The following is a 22,349-nucleotide window of genomic DNA, read 5'->3' as shown; positions in this document are numbered from 1 at the left end:
ATGGCCCGAGGCATCATGGGCCCATCGAGCCAAGAACAGCTCTCCCTTGTGCTGCCAGTCCAGATCTGTCTGTGATACTTTCACTTGCGCAGCTCGGTCTGCCTGTTGGTTGTTGAGATGTTCCTCATTGGCCCGATTTTTGGGCACGTGTGCGTCTACGTGGCGGACTCTCACAATCAGCTTCTCTACTCGGGTGGCAATATCTTGCCATATATCGGCAGCCCAGATGGGTTTCCCTCTGCGTTTCCAATTGGTTTTCTTCCATCGGTCTAACCATCCCCAGAGAGCATTGGCCACCATCCATGAGTCGGTGTAGAGGTAAAGCTTTGGCCATTTCTCTCGTTCAGCAATGTCCAGGGCCAACTGCACGGCTTTAAGCTCTGCAAACTGACTCGACCCACCTTCTCCTTCAGTAGCTTCTGCAACTTGTCGTGTGGGACTCCATACAGCTGCTTTCCATTTGCGATTAGCCCCTACAATGCGACAGGAGCCATCGGTGAAGAGGGCGTAGCGTATTTCCTCTTTTGGCAATTGATTGTATGGTGGAGCTTCTTCCGCACGTGTCACCTGCTCTTCCTCTTCATCTGCTAGACCAAAATTTTCACCTTCAGGCCAGTTCGTGATGATTTCCAGGATCCCAGGGCGATTTGATTTTCCTATACGGGCGCGCTGCGTAATCAGGGCAATCCACTTGCTCCAGGTAGCATCAGTGGCGTGATGTGTAGAGGCAGCCTGTCCTGACAACATCCACTTCAGCACTGGTAGTCGAGGTGCCAGAAACAGCTGTGCTTCTGTGCCAATCACCTCTGAGGCGGCTTGGACTCCTTCATAGGCGGCTAGGATCTCTTTCTCTGTGGGGGTATAGTTGGCTTCAGATCCTCTGTAGCCTCGGCTCCAGAATCCAAGTGGTCGGCCTCGAGTCTCACCAGGCACCTTCTGCCAAAGGCTCCAAGACAGGCCATTATTCCCGGCGGCGGAGTAGAGCATGTTCTGTACGTCTGGTCCTGTCCTGACTGGTCCAAGGGCTACAGCCTGAGCAATCTCATGCTTGATCTGGTCAAAGGCTTGTTGCTGCTCAGGGCCCCAGTGGAAATCATTCTTCTTACGGGTTACCAAGTAGAGAGGGCTTACGATCTGACTGTATGCTGGGATATGCATCCTCCAGAACCCTATGGCACCCAGGAAGGCTTGTGTTTCCTTTTTGCTGGTAGGTGGAGACATTGCTGTGATCTTATTGATGACTTCTGTTGGAATCTGACGGCGTCCATCCTGCCACTTCACTCCCAGGAACTGGATCTCTTGGGCTGGTCCCTTAACCTTACTCCGTTTGATGGCAAAGCCAGCTCCCAAAAGGATCTGGATGATTTTCTCTCCTTTCTGAAAAACCTCTTCTGCTGTGTCCCCCCACACAATGATGTCATCAATGTATTGCAGGTGTTCTGGAGCCTCACCCTTCTCCAGTGCAGTCTGGATCAGTCCATGACAGATGGTGGGACTGTGTTTCCACCCCTGGGGTAGTCGGTTCCAGGTGTACTGCACGCCCCTCCACGTAAAAGCAAACTGTGGCCTGCACTCTGGTGCCAGAGGAATGGAGAAGAACGCATTAGCAATGTCAATAGTGGCATACCACTTTGCTGCCCTGGACTCCAGTTCATACTGGAGCTCCAGCATGTCCGGCACAGCGGCACTCAGCGGTGGGGTAACTTCATTCAAGCCACGATAGTCCACAGTCAATCTCCATTCTCCATCAGACTTATGCACAGGCCAGATGGGGCTGTTGAAGGGTGAGTGGGTTTTGCTGACCACCCCTTGGCTCTCCAGTTCACGGATCATCTTATGGATGGGGATCACAGCATCACGGTTCGTTCGGTATTGCCGACGGTGCACTGTCGTGGTGGCAATTGGCACTTGCTGTTCCTCAACTTTCAACAGTCCAACAGCAGAAGGACTTTCTGAGAGACCTGGCAATGAGTTCAATTGTTCAATCCCTTCTGTCTGTACAGTGGCTATTCCAAAAGCCCATCTATGCCCCTTTGGGTCCTTAAAATATCCATTCCTGAGGTAGTCAATGCCCAGGATACATGGGGCGGCTGGACCAGTCACAATGGGGTGTTTCTGCCAATCTCTCCCTGTCAAGCTCACTTCAGCTTCTAGCACAGTCAACTCTTGAGATCCCCCTGTCACCCCAGAAATAGAAATAGTTTCTGAGCCCACATGTCCTGATGGCATTAATGTGCATTGAGCACCAGTATCAACCAAAGCCTTATACTTTTGTGGGTCTGATGTACCAGGCCATCGAATCCACACAGTCCAATAGACACGGTTGTCCCGTGCCTCTACCTGGCTAGAGGCAGGGCCCCTCTAACACTGATCCTGGTCATAGCGGTCAGAACCTTTTCTCGATGAGTACACCTGGGAGGTGCCCTCCTGTGGGTCAGATTCTTGCCCGTGGGAAACTGGGACTGCACTTACTCTCACTGACCTTCTTCTATTCTCTTGCAGTTCTTGTACTCGGGCTGCAAGGGCACGGGTGAGTTTCCCATCCTACCGTCCCATGTCTTCTCCATGTTTGGCCAGGAAGTACCACATCTCAGTTTGTGAGGTCTGTCCACTTCCTCTGGCTGGGGGGCGTCTGGCTCTGACCTCAGAGGTTCTCATTTGCACTGGTGCCACTTGGAGACTTTCCCTAATTTCCTCTCTGATCGCTTTTACCTCTGCAGGCAGCGTCTTGAGACTCTCAACCAATGTCTCTACAGCAGAAATACGGGCCTGCATTGGGCTGTGGGTCATGCCTTCATATATCTGGAGCTTATTTGCTACAGCGCCCACTGTTTCTTGGTTCTCTTCCCTATACATGGATGCCAGGAAATCGGTGTATTCAGCTGGCCCCGAGTGTGAAAGGTTCCACCACATATGTGGTGTGCATCTGACCTTGTCAGGGTCATTATTGGTTTGCCCACCCCTTCCAAAAAGCACGTCCATCATTGCCATCTCCCTCAGACGTAAAATTCCTTCTTCCATCATCTTCCAAGTCTTCCTAATATGATGTTCCTGCAGGATTTCTCTATAAACAAACTTCTCTCTTACACTCGTTAGAAGTCGTGCCCAGAGTGAAAGGGGCTTTGATTCCCTCATGAACACCTGTTCAATAGCCACATCCTGGGCCAGAGCCCCCAAAAACCTGGCTTCAGCACCATCCAGTTGTAAGGTTTCACCCATAAGGTCCCAAACTCGGATCGACCAAGTCAGGATGGGCTCACCCGGGTGTCGAGCAATGTCTTTCCGCAAACTACGGAGATTATCAAATGACAATGACTCAGTGATGATCTCTGGCTCTGGGTCTGCTTGCTGTGGAGGTGCAGCAGCCCCCTCATCGTCCGCTGGATGGTCTAATTTGGTCTTATATTTCCTTTTCTGGATAGGGGCAACTTCCATAGGCTTGGCCTGTCCTCCTGGTTTAGCCTCGTCCTGCATCACTGTAACATCAGAGGTTTTACCCTCTTCCCTTTTTTTAGCCCCATCCTGCATCACTGTAACGTCAGGGGTTTTACCCTCTTCCTTCTCCCTCTTCACTGTAACGTCAGGGGTTTTACCCTCTTCCTTCTCCCTCTTCACTGTAACATCAGGGGTTTTACTCTCTTCCTTTTCCCCTTTCACTGTGGCATCAGGGGTTTTATTCTCTTGCTTTTCCCCATTCACTGTGGCATCAGGGGTTTTATTCTCTTGCTTTTCCCCCTTCACTGGGCTGGGCTTCTGAATGCATTCTGGAAAAACCCTGGCCCTACCTTCAAACATTCTGCAAGCCGCAGGGATACAACCTTGCAGAAAAAACATAAAGAGCAAGATATCTCTGGCATCCAGGGAGAATTTAAACATCTCAAAAGCTGTTGTAGCAGAATTGAATGGGGAATGGACAAAGGGTTGGGAGAAAAAATTCCCCTTTGTTCCTTCCCAAGGGTCCGTACTATTATCACTGAATCCCCAGAGGTAACAGCTTAGGTTGCGGCAGGAAAACAGTCTGGAGAACACAACCCACATGACATCCAAAGGCATCGAATTCATGACATCATAAATCCAGAGTAAGAACTCAATAATAATTGCGGCTATTTGAGTTTTACTCATTTATTTGTTGATAAGACTTAAACCTGCCGCTCCTTTTGGCATGAATTTGTACCAACAAAAAGCCAATATATTATACAGGATGGTCCTGATGAACCCTAAACTCAAGACCCACATGGTGCCACAAAATAGCAGTTATCCTTCTTTGTTTACAAGCCGCACGTTGGGCGCCAAGAAATGTCTCGGTTTGAGGGGAAAAAACCAAAATGTTTTACCCACAAGCAGGGGAGGGGCCTCCTCCACAATAATCACACCACTCTTTATCAAATTTAAGAAAAGGAATTTTAATACAAGAAGGATAACTGCTATATATATATATATGTAAACAGACTAGTGCAACCCACTTCCCCAACACCACAAGAGAAAGAAAAAAAACCAAAACAACAACAAAACCCAGCAGGTTTTCCTCCGGGAGAAAAGGTTATACTTAAGTGTCCATGTCACAGCCCGGCTGGCTGCAGAGTGAGTTTCAGTCCCTCTCCAGCGAGACAAACGAGCAGTGAGCTTTCAGATGGACTCAGTCTCTTCCCCCTGTGTTCCCCGTCCAAGAAGCAGAAAGGTACGAGCAACCAGCAGCAAATCCAAGGCAGGGAGCAGCAGCAGCGCGGCACGAAAAGTAGTCCGAGGTAGGCAGCAGCAAGACAGCCAGGAAAACCCCAGCTGTAACCAGCAGGGCAGCCTGCCTCCTTCGAGCCCCCACTCCACCGTTCCGCCGAGCCAAGACTGGGGAGAATATCCAAAAAAAAAACCAAAAGAGACAAACCTGCCCCCACCCCAGCGATCAACAGTTAACTGCTTCTTTTGTTAACCGCTGGCCTGGGCAGTTAAGTGGCAGGGGAGAGAATTTACTTAATAATCCCAAACTACAACAATTGGGACGGGCGCGTAGCCACGTTCTCTTTCAGCCCGTCAGACAGACATGTTCTCTCGGTCTGGCTGGTAGACCTGTTCACTCTCTTAGCACGACGAGCAAGAGGTGTTCTCTCTGCTCGGCGGGTAGACCTGTTCTTTCTTATAATCTGGCGGGTAAACCGATTCCTGCAGGTAGACCTGTTCTCTCCACCAGTCCGGATGGTCAACCGGTTCTAGTCCGGCGGGTAGACCTGTTCTTTTAGCCCGGTGGGTAGACCTGGCCTTTTTCATCTCTACAGACCAAGTCCAGCAGGTAGACCTGTTCTCTCTCCTAGTCCTGTGAGTAGACCTGTTCTCTCAGTGAGGCGGGTAGACATCTTCTCTCCTTCAGCCCGTCGAGTTATGTCATCATCATCATGGCTAGGCTTCACGAACAAAGATTTGGGAAGGGCACTACCCACGCTTGCTGCAAGCGTGCTGTTGGCTACAAGGCCAATACGGGATAGGCAGGTCCGGTCACAAAAGGCACAGCGGAACGTCTCCCTAGGTGATATTGGCAAGGAACGGTTCTTTCTGCGTTGTCTTTTCTCCTCAAGACTGACTCTCCATGCATTCTCAAAGGAAGCAGCAGTGTCGTGAATGGTGTGTCTCCATGAATCCTGATTGGAGGCCAGAGTGGACCATTGCTGGCAGTCAATATGGCCAAGGCTGAGGTTTTGTTTCAGGGAGTCCTTGCATCTCTTCTTCGGGGCTCCTCTCTTGTGGCAGCCGGTGGCGAGTTCACCATAGAGCACAATCTTCGGAAGGCGGTGATCCTCCATCCTGGAGATGTGCCCTGCCCAGTGCAGCTGCGTTCTCATCAGCATGGCCTCAATACTGGTGACCCCTGCCTGTTCAAGAACGGACACATTGGTCACGTAATCAGACCAGTGGATGTTTAGGATTGAATGGAGGCAGCGCTGATGGAAGCGTTCGAGAAGCTGCAGGTGGTGGTGGTACATGACCCATGATTCAGACCCATATAAAAGAGTAGACAATACAATGGCTCTGTAGACACTAATCTTTGTACTTTACTTCAGATGTTTATTGGACCAGACTCTTTTATGGAGTTTTCTGAAGGCTTTGTATGCCTTTGCTAGCCTGTTGTCCATCTCTTTGTCAATCTTACTGTCTGAGGAAATGATACTTCCCAGATAGGTGAACTGCTGGACTGACTTAAGCCCTGAATTGCCTATGGTGATGTGAGGATGATGGAAGACTTCTTGAGGTGCAGGTCTTTTGGCTATGTATTTCTTTTCTAACTAGACAATGTTTACTGATTTGGCCTTCTAGGACAGACAGATCTATAGATTTATTTCTCACAGCTGCAGGTCTAATCTACTTCAAGGTTTTCTTTATCTAAAAATCTGCATGGTTAAGGAAATTTGTGTTTTTTGGTTTTACTGCTGTTTGTTCAGAAATTCCTGTCTCCTGTTATCTTTGATAGAAAAGAGACAGAAAACATTTGTCTTTTCCCAGGATTCAGGCCAGTTCCTTACAAAGAAACCCTTCTAACTCGCTTTAAGCAAGTCCCACTATAACAAGCCTGGCTCCAGGGCTGCCTTTCCACCCCCAGGTTCCAACTAGTTTGGGGTCTGTGGGGGCCGCTCACCCAGCCCTGCCAGGGCTCGGGGCTCGATGTGGGCGAGGGGGCAGGAGTAGAGTCTGGGGGGCTCAGCCCTGTGTCCCCCTGTGTTCCCTTCCCAGCAGCCATGTCCCCCCATATCCTCCCATGTCCCCTCCCTAGGGGCTGTTCTCCCCATGTCCCCTCCACAGGGGCCATGTTCCCCTGTGCACCCCCATGTCCTCTCCCAAGGGGCCATGTCCCCCCGTGTCTCCTCTCCAGGGGCCGTCCCCTCCCCAGGGTCCCTGTCCCCCCATGTTCCCTTCCCAGGCCTGCGCAGGGAGTGGCTCCCCACGGGCTCATCCTTCCCACAGACCCCCCGGCAGGCTTGGAGAGAGTTTGTGCCTCTGGGGTGGCCGCAAACATCGCGTTCCTTCCCCAGGTGTGACAGGCTGAGAGTGACATGCTCAGGAGAGACATGGATTCTTTGTTACTGCAGAGCTGGACCTGGGGCTGGTTCACAAATCCAGCACCAACTGGCAAAGCTTTTTACTGTTTCTACATCTTGGCAAACAAAGCTAAACAAGCTTGCAAGCAGCTATGAGACACTAAAGTTTAACAGAACACTGGTTATTTTAGACTCAGCCCTTTCCCTCCTGCAGGTTCTTGGAAAGGGTCTCAAAGCACAGACTCTGCTCTGATTCCTCGAGCCGTTTCCTTTGTCTTGGAAAAAACAGCTCCTGATCCTGAACAGGCTCCTGTGCCCTCGCAAACACTTTTCAGCTCCCTCTGTACTGTGAGCAGACAGTGACTTATATATTTATTTAAAATTTAAACTTGTCTTTTTCTACTTTCTATTTGTCGTTTTAACCTATTTATCTGTTTTAATCTTTCTCCCTTCCCTCTCTTTCCTTCCCCTCCCTTTTCACCTCCTCTCCCTCTGTCCTTTCCGCCACCTCCTCCCGGCAATGCCTGTTCAGCTCAGCACAAACCCTGCTCTGCCAGGGCTTCCCGAGGTGCCTCTTGCCCCTCCAGCTCAGGGGCTGCAGAGCCCCAGCCAGGCTGTGCTGGCTCCATGGGATGTGGCACACACAGGGGCTCGGCTGCCTGTGGGTCTCCTCAGCCTCTGCCTTGGCACAGGCGCCCCAGAGGATTCACCTGCAGAGGCCGGGGAATGTCAGCCCTGGCCTCTGAGGCTTCTCTGCCACCATGGACAAAGAAACCAGGAGACAAATTGTTCAGGGCAAGAGGAAGTGTTGAACACCTGCAGTGATCCCGAGGAACAGTCCAAATGGGGCAATGCTGGGAAAACCAACACTCTGGGTGAGGGCAGGGGGTGGGAAGAACATCTTGCTCCTGGGGAGCACCAGTGGTATGGGGATGGAGGCCTTGGGTGGGTGTGGAGCAGCCAAATTCCAGGCTATTTCCAGACCACTCTCAATGGATCAAAGAAATTATAGTGATTGTGATGACAGATTATAGGCTTTTATGCATTTATGTGAACTGTTGTACTGCTGTTTGTAACCCAAAATTTTGTCAAGCTTGGCAGTGAGACTTGCTTAAAATTTCAACAAGTTTAAAAGGGGGGAAATGTTGGGAAAATAGTAATTGCAACAGGTAGTGTTTAAGTCTTGTAAGTTCCTTCAGCTTTACCAGACAGGGCTCAGTTCTGTATCCACCCAGAGCTGTGTGCAAGTGGATACCTCAGTCTTGGGACTAAAGCATATGGGCCTGAGCAACACTGATAACGAGGTGTACCTTGGCCAGACCACAGAGCTGGAATGCATTCCAAAAGAAAAAAAAACTGATTTTTTGAGGCCTGTGACCAAAAAGGGATTATTTGAGGAAGGGATGTTCCCCAAAAGGCCACCGAGACCCTCAGGAGATGTAAATGTAAATGAGTTTGGACAAGTGATTTAAATATGTCAAAGAATTCCTGGGAATGGTTAGCATATTTGTATGAGTCTGGGGAGATGTAATGAATATGTATTACTTATACAGATAGAAACTGGTGTGTGAAACAGCTGAGTGTGTGTGTCAGGGGAGGAGACACTCCCCACATGAACTCATTGAAATAAAGTAATGCCGCTTTCTGATCCTGAAATTCCAGTGATAGAGAGGTTTATTCCTGTTTGGTGACAGTCCCAGTTGCTCCCAGTATGATCCCTGTTGCCTCAGTTCTGGTCCTGAGGGGTCTTGGTCCCTGTGTCCCAGTCTGTCCCAGTCTGTCCCAGTCCATCCCAGTCCACCCCAGTGTGGCCCACTCTGTCCCAGTCCCTTCCCAGCAGCCACCGCCATTTCCTGGACCCTGCCCCCCCCCACCCAGAGGTGCCGCCGGATGTCACCCCCCCTCAAGGTCCTGACGCGGGTCGGGGGCTCCGGGTTGGGGTTCCTCTGCCTGGCCCTGCATGGCATGAAGGGGCCACTGGGACACTGCAGGGCCTCCTGGAATGAAAGGAACACTAGGACACTGTGGCAGGACATCCCCCCTGGAATGTGACCAAGACAATGGCCTATTTGCAAATGTGTGGGTGGGGAGCTGAGAGGGGGCCAGGCCAAGGCAGGAGACATTGAAACCAGTCTGGGTTCAACCCTAGATTAACATCCTGATTGTGAGGCAACCACTGGAGTCAAATGACTGTCAGTCAATCCCCTTACACTGTAAAGGTCCAATTCACTTTCATAGGGACAGGATCTTCAAAGAAATCCCTTTTTTGTAGATGTGTGTGTGTAATTTCTTCCACTGGGTGGAGATCTGTCCCCAAGGTCAGTTCTGAAGCTGAGAGCAGAGATTACCCCAGGAGCCTTGCTTTGAGTGAGTTACATCAAATATCTACTTAATAATTATTTCTTAATTGGTAGGTTTAGTATAGTTGCTTCAACAATTGCTTTAGGACAGTGATCCATGCTGGGCACAGACCTGGTGCCCCACACTCCAGGGGATCCATGGTGAGCGATGCCTTAGATCCCACCTCCATCAATGCCCAAGGCTGACATATCCTTTGAGGAATCCACTGGGATTTGCATTCCTGTGGTCTGATCCCAGCTCTCGGCCCAGGAGTCTTTTTGGCTCCAGCAGGAAGGGCAACTGTGGGGGTCGCCCTTTCTTAAGGTATGGTAAAATAGTGGCGGTCGAGGAGGCAGAGACGGCTCAAGCAGCAGTTAGACCAGAAAGCTTACACCGAGGATAAAAGGACTTTATTCTTAGTTACAACTTTACTTTTATCTACTTTCTCCCACATTGTGTCATCCCACAATTGGTCAGTGAGCTGAGGCAAACATACATGGAAGAATCCTACTGGTCAAAAGGTCTCCTGCATTCTGCAGGTGGTTTCTTCCCCTTTAGGGGAACACTGCAAACTGCTTTCATCCAAGAATACACTCTAACCTGCTCCATATCAATTCCTCAAACATTAGGGGGTCTGCAGACCTGCTGAGTTAACCCCCCAGAGGCAACAGGAGGTTTTCTGCCTGCTTTGAGGGCAGCGCTGCACGGGCTGCTCATGGCAGAGCCCCCTCTCTGCCAGTGACAGCTGTGCTCTTGGGGACACTGCTCTGCTCCAGCCCATGGATACCAGCAGTTCCCAGGGCTGGGACCCTCTCCAAGGGCACCCCTCTGTGCACAGGGACCCCATCCCCAGGGGACTCTGCCAGCACCCCCAGACACCTCCATCTCCGGGAACCTGGAGCAAGTGGAAACCACAACTCTGCAAACGCTGTGTGTGCCCAAAGCAAATGCAAAGAGAGCTGAGCTGTGAAAAACAAAGAGGATTTATTTACAGCAGAGCAGCAAAAGCAACGAACTACAGAAGGTATTTCCATTCTATGAATCTTTGTAAAAACAACAATCTCTAAAATGTATTACCATAAGGTTCTATGAAGGAGCAATAATCTCTGGAACCTCGTCACTCAGGGGGAGGATCTCCCTGATGAACCTTATCTAAAGCTCCCACTCTTCCCATGATGGGCACCTGCACCTGGCCACGTGTCAGCAGACCACAGTGCTCCCAGGGAGTATCGCGGTCTTTGCTGCGCCCTCAGTGACCTCAGGATCAAGGCAGTCTGAGCTGCCAGGCAAGAGATGGAGGGATCCTTGTCTTCTGCTGCAGCTCTTCAAGTTCTGTGACCAAAAGATAACAGAGACAAGATGAGCCCCAGTGTGTGCAGACAACCCCTTTTACCCATACACATGTCCTGCTGATAACATGAACAGGAGTCCCAGCAAGGATAGGGTTTGTTTCCTCCTTCAAGTCCACAGCACTGGACAAATGCAGCAAAGAGGTGATCTTGGCTTTCCAGTGTGCTTGGAGCTCTGCATTACCCTCTGGCAGTGCCAGGTCTAAAGAGCCAGGAAACACGGACACATCGGTGAGGATAAGCACCTGTGCCAGCCACAGAAACCTGACAAGCCTTGAGAAGCAGGATGGGCTGGGGAGGAGTCAGTGAGAGCAGGAGGTGCTGGGCAGCAGTGGGGTAGAGGGGGCCCTGCCTCCACTGTGTGCACCCCAGTGCTCCTGGCCTGGGGAGCTCCAAGCACCTAGAGCTCTGATGCAGCCCCAGTTCAATGGTGGCCACAGGAACGCTGAGGGGGAACGGCTGGAATGGCTGCAGTGCGGCAGGGCAGGGACACGAGCTCTGAGGGGAGATGGGGAAGGGCAGGGAGGGGCTGAGCCCTGTGTGAAGGAGCAGCTCAGCTACACGGGGCCATGAACAGCCTGGGAAACAGCACAAGGGGCAGAGTAGAGGTGTCAGCAGTGCTGGTGACATGCTGGCACCTGCACCAGGCACAAAAAGGGTGTGTCCCAATGCCTGGGAAGACAAGCAGATGGATGGGGTGATATGGGTGTGCAGGGGGATGCAGCCCACCACGGCTTTTCTCAATGTTTCTGCTGACTGATAAATTTGAAGAAGGCAAAAAAAGCATCCAGAGCCACAGGCCTGGTCCTTTCTTCCCCAAATAGCCTGAGCAGGAGGAGGTGTCCTGGCAACTGGCCAAGACTGGAACAGAACAACTGTCTTCAATTGGATCAGCCTGGGGCAGACAGGCAGAAGAGCAGAGGGGCTCAGGGCAGGCAGCTGAGGCCAAATCCAGACCCCCACAGCATCTCTAGGGCTGGATGCAGGGGGGTCAGAGCTTGGCAGGGCCCTGGAGGTCCCATCTCCCAGAGCAGCTCTCTGGGCAGCAGCCCCAGCAGGGAGAGATGCCTGGGATCCCTCTGCGCTCTTTGGACAGTCCCATCTCACAAAGGCCTGGGGACAGAGCTGGCTCCTGGAAGAGAGGCCCAGGGGAAATGGAGGAAGCAAGACCCTTAAGCTCAGAGGCTGGCAGAGCATCCAAACCTGCACCCAGGCTAGCCTTGCAGGTACCTCGGAGCTGCAGCTCAGCTGCGCCGGGGCACAGGCATGGGGAGATGGCCTGGCTAGAGGGTGCCTGGTCCTTACCTCCAGAGTGGAAAATTCAGCCAGCAAACGGCTCTCAGTCCTCATCTTGCCTATGGCCCTCTCCTTCCCAGCTGCTGTCTCAGAGGATGTAAAGTCCAGCAGGTCCTGGGAAGAGGGAAGCTGCATGTGAGCCCCAGGAGCACATGCCCCTTCCAGCAGCAGCAGCAGCAGCAGCAGCAGCAGCAGCAGCAGCAGCAGCAGCAGCAGCAGCAGACGACTCTGCTCCTGAGACACACTTGCATAGTCCCTCAGAGCTTCTCTGACCTCAAGCAGAGCCTACAGGGGGGCTCCTGCCTCTGGGGTCCCTCACAGGCCCAGCACAAGGGCCCCAGGCAAACCTGGTGGCCAGGCAGGAAGGCAGGTGCCACTCTCTGCAGTCACTGTGCCCCAGCAGAACCTGCTGCCAGCCCCTGCTTCCCCAGGGCAGGTGGGCACCCTCCCCACAGCACGCTGGGCTGCACAGCACTCCAGGGGTGTCCTGGTTAAAGCCAGGAGAGGGTTAATGTTTGCAGTAGCCAAGAGGGGCATGGCCATGACCCTGGGGTTGTTCTGTACCACCTCATGCCATATGGAAATGAGCAGTCCAGATACATGATGAGCACTTGCCTGTACTTTTCTTGTACCCCCTGATATTAATATTATTGCTATTACTGCCCATTTCTTATTTCAGTGCTGTTTTTACTGAATTGATCTTAACTCAACCATGATGTTTAACATTTGTGCCTCTGATCCTCCTCTCCATCTCACTACAAGGGATCTCAAACACCATTCAGGATTGCTTTTGGCCACCAGAAGAACTAACTGGATGGAGTAAGTGAGATCGTTTAGGGCATAAGGTCAGCAAATCTCCTCTTCCCAATGAATTTCTCACTTCAGTCTGCATCCCCATGTGTGATAGTTTTGACTTGGCCAAATGCCAAGTAATTACTTTGGTGGCAGTCACCTCTTTTCCCTCCAAAAACCAAAATACAGGCTGCAGTTCAGTAGGAAATGGTAAATTAAATCGAAGAGAAAATAAAATATAAACCAAATAAAATACAAACTACACAATAAGAATAAAAGGTAGCAAGAAGAAACAGAAAATAAAACTCTAATTCCCCAGTAAAGACAAAGAACTGCCAGAGGGCCTTGGTCTCTCCCCAGGAGCTCTGAGCTGCCACCCAACTCCTTGCTCGTCCAGCAGGAAGAAACAAAAAGTTCCCTCCTCCAATCACGACGTCTGTTTCTCCACAGACACAGCTTTTAATGAGCCTTTAATAAGGCTTTGAGAGGCTTCTACATCTATTGTTAAATAAAGCACTTGACTGCATCTAATTTTAGGGTTTTTCTTTGGTAGTTTATTTCGTAGTCCTCCTTGTAAGGGGTTATAGCTACTGGTAGAGTCATGAAAGGAGGGAAGAAAGGCTAAAGGATGAACTATGTTTGCATTAAGGCAATTTATCTGTCTCTGCACAGAGATACTACAAATTACAGGAGGAACTTTAACAGAACTATTTTTCTACACAATTGCACACAATTCTAAAACCTACACACACCATCCAAACTACCTAACAACACACTGCTCTAGGTAAATATTAAGTATTATATATTTCACAGAATTGCTGTATCCAAGCAGTCTTATTTATCATATTTTTAACTTCATAAAGAGTTCTTAAGGTGTGTCCTTCCACAGAGTTTCTGCAGCTTCTTTTCTGCCTTTGCACCAGCTCAAGCTCTCTAGAAAAATTCCATTCTTATCTTAGAAGGTGGCACCTGCAAATTCGTCCTTGCTTCTCTAGCCTGAAAATGTGTGTATTCCAACATCCTCCCTCTCTTTTTATATCTGAGATGACGTCAGAATATGGTCTGGAATATCATTGGTCAGTAGGAGTCAGCTGGCCTGACCCAGCTCGAGTCAGCCGATAGTCCAAGGCCTGCTCTAAAAACCAAAGCCCAAGTCTGGGCCTAACTAAACCCATGACAGACATAAATTGGGCTCCTTTCCAGAGCCAAAAGGATTGGCATTCCAAGGATGTTTACTGGGGTCCTGAGCCGTAAGGGCTTTGGGACTGTCCGGCAGCTGCAACAGCGAGGGGGTGTGCCCATTTTGATGCTCCCCTGTCCCGAGCAGTGGCGCAGTTTGTAATAGCAGTGAAGGCAGAACAAAGCCTGAAAGAGTTAAAGTGACCTGTTCTGCTGAGAGAGGAAAACTGCCCGAATGACTCAGGGCATGTTCTGTCTGTTTTACCAAAGTAGTTCTATGCTACTCACTGAACCAAAGTCTGACACAAGAGACTCCCAGGCCATAAATCAAGGAAGCTCAGACATTTGAAATCAGTATGAGAGGCCAGAGCCAAGATTTCACAAGTTTGACAGGTCATGTCACTGAACAAAGAAAAGGCAGAAGTCTAGCAGTGATGAAGACGCTTCAAGACCACCCAAGGGATGAAGTCAGGAGACAACCACCCAAATTTCAAGCCAAAAGGGAAGCTCTGCCCAAGATTTCTCTCAGTTATTAATTTGGAAATTAGAAGGTGTAACCATGAACCCAAACAGCGTAAATGGCTTATTTTACACAAACAAGGCAGGGAAGTTTTTGCCCTCTATGGACTGGCTTTGCGTCCAAGATTAAAAAAAAAATCCCTTTGCTGCTAAAAGAATCAAAAACTCTGTTAGGAATTCCTTTTATTCTAAGTGGTCCTAAAGTGTTGAGGTGGTGGTGGTGGTGGTGGTGGTGTGTGTCTGTGAATGGAATTTAGGGGAGTCTTGAAGACGTTTGGGGGTCCTGGAGTGGTTTGGGCGGTCTAGAAGGTGGTTTGGAAGGTCCTAGAGTGGTTTAGGGGGCTCTGGGGGGTTCAGGAAGGGGATTTAGAGCATCCTGGGCAGCTGAGGGAGTTTGCGGGTCATGGGTAGAGGGTTTCAGGATCTCAGGGGTTTTTGGGGAAGTTCTTGGGGTTCCAGATGTGATTTGTGGAGTCCTGAGGGGGCTCCCAGTGTAAGGGGAGGGGCTCACCTGCCCCGAGTCCCCAAAACCCCCCAAAATCTGCTGTGCCCTGTCACTGCTCATCTCAGTGCTGATGATTCACAACTTCTGCCTCCCATTGGTCGCTGCACCCGCCCATCAATACATGCGGCCAATCAGCAACCAGGAATGTAGCAAAACAGGGTGGGGCCAGGAGGCTCATGCCATTTAAGGCCATCGCTGGGACTAGAACTCCTGTCATGCCCCATGGCCCCACTGAGTTCATCACAGCCGGGTTTGCAGCCCACAAAGAGCCCCCAAATACTCTCTCTGGAACCCCAAGTGCCCTCTGAGACTCCCAAGTGCCCCACAAACCCTCCCAAGACCCACCAATTCTTCCCCACACTTTCTAGGACCTAACCCCCTCCCTTCCAATGGGGTCCTTCCTCCCGAAATTTGGAAATCTAAGGGGACATTTGGGGGGTGGAGAGGGATTTGGAAGGCACTTGGAAGGCTGGTTGAGCTGGGGAAGGGATTTGGCTGGAATTAGGGATTTTAGGGGCTACAAAAAGGAGTTGAGGTGGAATTAAGTGGATTTGAGGTAGAATTAAAAGAGGATTTTTGGCAGAAATGCGGATTTTAGGTGAAATTAGTAAGATTTTAGGCTAAATTAAGCAGATTTGGGGAGAAAACAAAAATGTTATAGCTGGAATTAAGTGATATGTCATTGGACTTAAGGTAATTTTCTGTGAAACTAAGGAAAGTTTGGTGGAATCTTGGGAATTTGTGGTGAAATTGGGGGGATTTGGGAAAAAATTTTGGGAACTCTAGGAGGGATTAAGAAGCTTTTGAGTGGAATTCAGGGATTTAGGGTAGAATTATGGGACTTGATGCCATCAGAAGAAATGATGGAATGTAGCAGGTTGTCACAGGTTTGGCCTAGCTGTTGCCAACCCTGGACTGGCCCCCCTTTCCCCTCCCAGAACTTTCCCAGCAAAGGAAAGAAAAAAAAACCCACTGAAAAGAAACGCACTGTAGAGAAACTGAACTGAATAAAAAGAATAAATTATATTTTCTAACATTCACAAACAACACTGTATAAACAGTACATAGGATCCCACCCCCAGGGGAAGGGGAAGGGAAAAAGGGGACTGATTAGCCAGCAAATTGGGAAGACACCAACCCAACCTAAAGAAACCGAATGAATCAAAACAAACACAATTAAAAACCTCAAGGAAGGGGAACAAGAATGAAACAATCTCACCCAGGACAGGAGAACCACCAACAACCGGAGGGAGCAGGCTGCAACCACCACCCACCAGCTCCTCGGCCAAGAGAGAAGAGCCCAAAACCACTCCCCCCCTGCTACATGGAAGACACGTGTGGAATACTTGTAACTTCCTTAGATACAATGGTTACTGAGGAAGCCATGGGTCAAACCATTACACAGGTGAAATTTTCTGTGGTGTAAAATCAACGAATCTGCTCTTCTCCATGAATTTCCACCATTGCTCTGTGTCCTGTTGGATGTTCCTCCCACTGTGTTCACCGAAGTGCCTACAGGGAACCAGGAGGGTGTGAACATCAGCCAGGTGTTTTCCTAACATTGATCACCAGGAATGTGGATCACCAGGTCTGTTGCCAACATGGATTCTCCAAAGGGTGATGGAGTTGGAGCATCAGACAAAGCTCTTCCTGCAATCGAGGCACTTGTAGGCTGCCCCTACCGGTGGGTTCATTGGTGTCTGGTCACGTTAGAGCTGGCGCTGAAGCTTTTCCCACACTCCTCACACGAGTAAGGCCTCTCCCCAGTGTGGATGTCCCGGTGCCTCAGGAGGTGGGAGTTCTGGTTGAATCTTCCTGCAGTCGGTGCAGCAGAAGGGCCTCTCCCCCGTGTGCATGTGCTGATGCACGAGGAGATGTGAGCTGGTCTGAAACCTCTTCCCACACTTGGAACACTGGTAGGGACGTTCCCCAGTGTGAATCATTTGGTGGATGACAAGCTCAGAACTCTGAGTGAAGCTCTTCCCACACTCTCCACATGTATAAGGCCTCTCCCTGTGTGGATGCATCGGTGGGTGATGAGGTTGGAGTTCTGGTTGAATGTCTTCCCACAGTCGGTGCAGCAGAAGGGCCTCTCCCCTGTGTGTGTGCTGATGCCTGAGGAGACTGTAGCTGGTCTGAAACCTCATCCCACACTCAGAACACTCATAGGGCCTCTTCCCAGTGTGGATCATCTGGTGGCTGATCAGGGTGGAGCTCTGACTGAAGCCCTTTCCACCTTCCCTACACATGTAAGGCCATTCCCCAGTGTGGATGTGCTGGCGCTGGATCAGGTGGGAGCTCTTGCTGAATCCCTTCCCACATTCCAAGCACTTGTAGCATTTCTCCCTGGTCTGAAGATGCTGCTGCACCACCAGGTCAGAGGTCTGGCTTAAGGTCCGGCTGTCTTCCCGAGACAGCCTGGCTTTTCCCTCTTCAGACAACCCTTGGCTGGGTTTGGAGCTTCTCCTTCTGTGGGATCTCCGTGCCTTTTCCTCCCCGCTGACTTCCTGTTCTGTGGAGCCATTCAAAATGGCCTCTGCCACCAGGTTCTGCTGGGGGGATTTGTCCTCCGTGCTCTCCGTGCTCAGCTCGGGGTCTGGGGCAGGAAGGAACAAGGACAGGGAGGGCATGTCCCTCCAGCCCACAGGGAAGGCCAAGGACATCCCCCCAAACCCGGCCCTGGCAGGATGGCGTCGGCAGCAGGGTTGTCCTGCAGCCAGGGGCCATGCTCAGCTGGAAGATGCAGCACAAGAGAGAGGCAAAGGGGCACTGACTTCCTCCTCATCTGCCTGGGGGTCCCGGGGCATCTTCCTCTTCCTCACAGTCTTCTCCTCCATCTGGCTAAGGTTTGGAAAGGAAAAATCCTGTTTTTTTGTGGAAAAAACAAGGTATGAGTGTCTTGAGTTGGAGGTTCCTCCTGTCCGAATCCATCTCTAGAACTCACTGGGCTACTTGTGGCCATAAACCCCTCCAAAACAGCAGGATTCAGCCCAAGAACACCCTCATAGCAGCACCTTCTCTTTGGCTTCTCTACTTTGGGGTTCTGGGTGTCCCTCCTGTTCTGGCTGCTGGGGGTCTCCTGTGTATTGGGGGTCTTCCCTCTCCAGGGTTCCCACCCTCTCCAGGCTGCCAAGGCTCCAGGACCCCCCTACCTGGCCATTCCCGGTTTTCCAGCCCCAAACCCCCATTTCTTTGACTCCAGGATCCCTCTGACTCCCCTTTTCCCACCTATCCCACATCTCCCAGACTCCACACTCCCTTTTCCTTTAACCTGGCACCCCCTGCACACCCCAATAATTTCTCCCCACCTCCAGTCCTCCCTTTACTTCACCTTGGGCCCCTCCTGCTCCCACATTCCCAGGCACTGGGATGCCCCTGCACCCTCTTATCCTGCACCAATACTCACCTGTACCCCCTTTCCTTGGCATCCCAAGGAAACCCCTCCATCCAGTCTCCAAACTCCTCTTCTTTTTGACTCTGGGACCCCCACTTTTGCATTTCTTAGACCACAGACCCTCCCCTTTTTGGAACACTGGGAGACCATTTGAACATCTTTTTCTGGCTTTTCTGGGTGTTCTTACCTTAAGACCCCCTTTCTTTGACATCAGGGACCCCTGAAACCCCTTTTCTGAGCACAGGGGCCCCCTGAACTCCCCATCCCACTTCTCCAAGCCTCTACGCCCCCCTTTCCTTGGCCCTGCAACCCTCTGAAAATTCCCTCCCCCAGCACTGCGTCCCCCCTGCACCCCCAAGATTCAGCCCAAAACACTGAGATTCAGCCCAAAAAAAGCCCTGCCAGGAGTTCCCCATCTCTGGTCCCTCCACTTTGGGGTTTAGGGGGTCTCCCCTGTCGGGGCTGCTGGGGGTCCCATGTGTATTGGGGGTCCCCTCTCCCCAACCTGTCAATGAATAGCCTGACCCAGGCACACCAATCCCCCCAAGGGGGGTCCCCGCATCCCCCCATCCACCAAGAGGCTCTGCCCGGAACCAACACCGGGACCCGCAAAAACACCTCCCAGGGACCCCCAATATCCCCTCAAGGGGCATTGGCGGCTCAGCTTTGGGGTTCCTCAAGCCCCAACCATCCCCCCCCCAACCCAACCTAACTCCCCAGAGCCCCCCTAGGCTATTCGGGGTTCGGCTCGGGGGTCCCACAGCACTTTGTCGGGGCCCTTTGCCGTCCCTGTGTGCAGCTCTGGCCCCGCTCCGCGGCAGCCCCAGCACAGGCTCCAAGGAGCGGCACATCCTGGTGCCCTTGGTGGGCTTTTCCTGGGCCCATCCCAGCTCTCGTGTTCCATGGCACAGCCCGCACGGCCCTTGGCGGGGCAGCGAGGGCACTGTGGAGTTTGGGGGGCCCCTTCTCTTTCCCATCCTGTTGTCCCGCTCACCTGAGAGTTTCCTGCATGCTGCCGAAGCGCTGGACAAAGAAGGAGGAAGAGGAGGAGCATGGCTATCCCCTGCCTTTCTCCCAGGGGTGTTCCTGGGTCGGGACCGCCCACTCCATTGGCAGGGTGGACCCAGCAGGGTGGACACAGCAGGTTTGGGAGGTGTGGGCACCATGCTGAAAGAGAACAGGTCTGCTTGCCCGCGGGAGCCCCCAGGTCTGCCCGTGGACGGTCGGGCAAGAGAAGGAGATGCATGTGAAAGAGGTCCCGCAGAGACACCAGATCTACCTGCTGTACTGAGAGAGAACAGGTCTACCCACTGGTCTGAGAACGTCTACCGGGCTGAGAGAGAACAGGTCTACCCACCCATCCTAACATACATGGGTCCCCCAGCATCCTGGACAGGGGCGGAACCCTGAACCCCAAAGTTGAAAGACCAGAGAAGGGGAACTCCTGGGAGGGATTTCTTTGGTTAATATCCATATTTTGGAGTGAGGTTTGGATGAATCTTGATGTTTTGCAGGTTTGATATCAGTGAGGGTTTTTTTGCCTGAATCTCGGTAGTTTGGAGCTTATTATGGACACCAGATGCCTGGTGACTTCTAGAGATGAGAAGCAGAAAGTGGTGATAGAGCTGGGGGATAGTGGAGCTTCTCTGACTCTTTGCTTGGGGTGGTGGTTCCCAAGGGCCCTCTCTCTCCAGGTTGCTGGGGGTGCCCCCTCTCTGGAATCCCTGTTTTTGGGTCCCAGGGGGTTCCCGAGAACAGGGGAGAAAGTACCCCTGGGACCATCGGAATTCTTAAGTGGGACCCTGGAGAGGGGAGGAATCGCAGAAGCCCCAAAGGGGTCAGATCACAGAGTCGGGGACCCCTGAAATTCCCAGGATCTCCAGTGGCCTGGAAAAGGCAGAACCCCAAAGAGGGGCCCCCAAAACACAAGGCACCCCCAACAGCTTGGACGGGGGGGACCCCCAAGTGGAGAGACCACAGAGAGGAAATTTTTGGGAGGTGAATCTTAGTGGTTTGAATTGCTTTGATCTTAATTTTCATATTTTGGAGGGTTTTTTAGCCTAAATTTTGATGGTTTAGGGTTTTAGGGTACCTGTGCCATGCACCTCCATTTAAGAGGATGGGAGGATCCTAGGATTTTCCAGCATCCAGGGAGGCTCCCCAAGGAAAGCCTCCTTTGGGGGTGACTCCCTTTGTTCCCTACACTGAGGTCGGTCCTCACTCGCTCACACCGTTCCCTTTTCCAAGAGCATCATCCCCAATTTCCCTCTTTCAGCTTCTAGGGAAAAAAAATCAATAATTCCCATTTTCCTGCTTTTTAAGGCTGCCCACGTGTGTCACTCAGCTTCAGTTCTCTCTGTTTCAGTTGTCATTTCTAGATCCCAGTTTGGGAGACCTGGCATGGTTTGGAGAGTCTAGGAGTGCATTAGGGGATTCTGGTGTGGTTTTGAGGGGTCAGGGGCACTTTTGGGTTCCTGGGAGAGAGTTTAGGGGCATCATGGGGTGGTTTGGGGATCTGTGGAAGTAGCTTGGGTGTCCTGCAATGGTTTTGTGGGATAGGGAGACAGTTTAAGGGGGTCTTGATGTGGTTTGGGCGTTCTGGGGTGGTTTGGGGGAGTCTGGGGGAAATTGGGCAGGTCTGGGTGCCCTAAAAGACGTTTTGGCAAGTAATGCGGTGGTTTTGGGGGTCTGGGAGGAGGGTTAGGGAAATCTGGGAGTAGTTTGGGGGGTTGCTGGGCAGGTTAGACGGTCTGGGAGAGGTCTGGGGGTCTGGGAGGGGGTTTAGGGGTCTCTGGGGTGTTTGAAAAGGCCCGGGGTGTTTGAGGGGATCCGCAGAGTTCGGGATGAAATTTGGGGCATCCTGGGGGTTCGGAGGAGTTTTGAGGGTCCTAGGAGAGGGGGTTGGGGTTCTCAGGGGTATTTTTGGGAGGGATTTGGGGCGTTCTGAGGCGGATCCCGCAGTGGGGGGAGGGGCTTACCCGGCTTCTTCACCTTCACGGCCAACACGGCCCCGGGGGGATCCCGGGGGTCTGTGGGGGAGTGGGCGGGTCGTGAGGGACCTCCCAAAACCCGTCCTGAGTCACTGAATGCCCCCCAAATGCTCCCAATTTTTCCGAAATTACCCGAAACCTGCCGCCATTGTCTTACCTCTCCCCGCAGCGCCGTCGAGTCCCACCCTCTGTCTGCGCCGCCTCTGATTAATAACTGCGCCTGCCCGTAACCAATCTCAGCCAATCAACGTCCAGGAATGCGGAGGCGAGGGAGGGAACCGGAATCCCGCGCCATTTTTAGATTTCCGTGTACTACAACTCCCGTCATGCATCGCTGCCCAATTGGATTTCATTTTGGGGCGGGACTACAACTCCCATCAACCCCCGCTGCGCCACTTTAAGCTCTATAAAAGTCAAGTTTGCAGCCCCTCCAAGTGTCCCCAAATCCTCTCTCCGGGCCCCCAAGTGCCCCCTCTGACCCCAAAATGCCCCTGAAGTGACTCCAGGACACCCAAATGCCACCAAACATTGCCGAGAGCTCTCAATTCCACCCCATCGCCCCAGCCCCTCTTTCCCATGGGGCACTTTCCTGGGATTTGGGGCTCCAAGAAGGCACTTGAGGGACCAGGGGGGAATTGGGGGCACTTGAGGGGCTGGTAAGTTTGGGTGGAATCGGGAATTTTTGGAGAGATTAAAGTCATATGGGGTGGAATTAAAGAGGATTTGGGATAGGATCCAGAAGGATTTGGGGTGGAATCAGGCATTTCAGGTGAAATTAGTGGGATTTTTAGGGTAAATTAAAAAGATATCGTGTGAAATAAGGGAGATTTTAGGTGGAATCTTGGGTATTTTTTGGTGGATTTAAAGGAATTTTGGATGGATGTAAGGAAAATTTCAGTGGCTTTAAGGCAATTTTCAGTAGATTGAAGAGATTTCGGGGGGCAATTAAGGGAATGTTGGGTG

At 51.6% G+C, this 22,349-nt stretch overlaps 1 pseudogene; it reads right to left on the bottom strand.

The window, feature by feature from the left end:
- Window positions 1-16,692: 16,692 nt before the first annotated feature.
- LOC139682998 (zinc finger protein 154-like) lies at window positions 16,693-21,535 on the bottom strand (annotated as a pseudogene).
- Window positions 21,536-22,349: the final 814 nt, after the last annotated feature.

Source organism: Pithys albifrons, chromosome 26 (genome assembly GCF_047495875.1).
Source record: "Pithys albifrons albifrons isolate INPA30051 chromosome 26, PitAlb_v1, whole genome shotgun sequence".
In the NCBI taxonomy this organism is placed as follows: domain Eukaryota; kingdom Metazoa; phylum Chordata; class Aves; order Passeriformes; family Thamnophilidae; genus Pithys; species Pithys albifrons.
The sequence above is the reverse complement of the archived record's forward strand: the minus strand, read 5'-3'. Positions and strand labels throughout refer to the sequence as shown.